General features: G+C 48.2%; 1 protein-coding gene across 1 annotated transcript in view; it reads right to left on the reverse strand.

Annotated features, from left to right (window-relative positions):
* Nucleotides 1-1,982, reverse strand: part of STIM1 (stromal interaction molecule 1) — a 36,234-nt gene that overhangs the window by 26,779 nt on the left and 7,473 nt on the right. The window lies entirely within an intron of this gene.

Genomic DNA, 1,982 nt, shown 5'->3' on the forward strand with positions numbered 1-1,982 from the left:
TGACGGACCTGCACCTTACTTCTAGCTGAGCACGTTTTTCTCTACGTCCATTTCAAGGATTTTGTTCTGCTGCCTTTTTGCCAAGGAGCCCTTGGCCAGCAACTTCGTGCCCAGAGCTGTGCTGACAATAAGCAAGTCAACTGAGGAAGCACAGGATCTATCAGGCTGGAAAAGCCCTTTCAGCTCCTCCGGTCCCCCGACCCCCTCCCCGCCCCGTTCCCCCAGCACTGCCAGAGCCCCACTAACCCCTGGCCCTCAGCACCACTTCCACACAGCTAGGAAAACCCTCCAAGGATGGGGACTCCACCACTGCCTTGGGCAACCTGTTAAGGTTCCTCAGCCTCTCGTGAAGAAAAGCCACCTCTCCAGCCATCACACCATTCCACCGTTTACGAATGGTCTTAGGAAAAGAACCTCTTAGGAAAATAACCTTAATGTTCATTCCATTCATGTGCTTTCCAAGGCACAGAATCACAGAACAGTTTGGCCTGGAAGGGACCTTAGAGATCATCTTGTTCCAGCCCCCTGCCATGGGCAGGAACACCTTCCACTAGGGTGGGTTGCTCAGAGCCCCATGGTCCTACCTGGCCTTGAGTCCTTTAGTGACACATCAGTGCATCAAGAGGTCCCAGCCGTTCCGTATGGCAGCAGTAATCCTCCTCTTCTGCTATTCCCTTGCTCTCAGCACAGAAATCAAAATCTTCTCACACCACCTGTGCCCTCTCCTTGGAGGGACCCCAAAACCCCAACACCACCTCTGGAAGGTATGAGAGAGTATTTCCAGAACTGGGAATCTCCCCATCTCCAATATCTGTCAGTTATGGAACAACACTAGCTCTAAACCTAGAGATCAGAGGATGCGTCCTCATATGAGGAACAGGATATGTTCAGATGTTTACAACTAGATGTGACAGACGATGCCCGTGGGCAGGGGAGAGTGGGTAAAGATGGAGAACAATTCAGTAACAGTGGAAAGACAAAGCCAACCGACAGGGTCCGTGCTGTCCCAGAGCTCCAGGGAGAGGTGGGGCAAGAGGGAGCAGCCACAGGAATTACGGAAAAGGGAGGAGATGCCAGGCAGGAAGGTCTTGGGGTTTTCAAAGGGGTCTGTGGGGAGGGAAGGGCTGACAGACCTGCCTCCAGCCCTGGAATCACCTGGGAATCACCTGGAGCCCTGCAATCACCTGGGAATAGGATCATGGAATCACAGAATCATGGAATCGTAGAACATCCCCAGCTGGAGCAGACTCATGAGGATCATCAAGTCCAGTAATAAAAGATGAAACTCAAAAGTTGCTTCAGATTCGCAGAGAATGGCAGGATTCAAAGTGCTCTGTACAACCCCAGTAACAATGTTATTGTAATTTGCACTGTTTTAGCTTCTCGTAACTCTGTCCATTATGGCAAATACCTTTCCAGGAAGGAGTTGTTAGTGAACCTCTTCCATTATGAAGGCAACGCTGCACGACCAGACAAACACTACATGCTGAAGAGGGGGCAAAGCTCAGACTCAGGTTTTCTGGCTTTTGGCAAATCAACTTCAGGACTGCCCAGGAGGCAGCGGAGGGGTTTGCCAGGTGAAAACACGCTATTTGGGGGTTCCAGAAGACCTTGTATTTGATTGCATCAAAATGTAGGTCATGGAAATCACCCAACGTGGCCAAACAGTCCCCGTGGTTTAGTAGGAGTTTGTGTCGATTTGAGTTCTACCAGGGGCAACATCATATAATTCACACACCGCGCGTTATTTTATCCATAATAACATACAGAAATAGATTTATGTATATATGTACTGAAATAATTAATTAAATCTTTTTAGCTGCTGCACAAAACTGTCAAATCACCTTTTCCAACCTCAATGACTTTGTGATTCTACAAGTACAAACATTCTCAGCAAAACACCTGAAGATTTCGGTCCCTGGTAAAACGAGCCAGGAAATAATTGGTAAGTATATACATTAAAATCATTTTAATAGAGAAAG

Source organism: Buceros rhinoceros, unplaced genomic scaffold, assembly GCF_000710305.1.
Source record: "Buceros rhinoceros silvestris isolate BGI_N320 unplaced genomic scaffold, ASM71030v1 scaffold25697, whole genome shotgun sequence".
NCBI lineage: Eukaryota > Metazoa > Chordata > Aves > Bucerotiformes > Bucerotidae > Buceros > Buceros rhinoceros.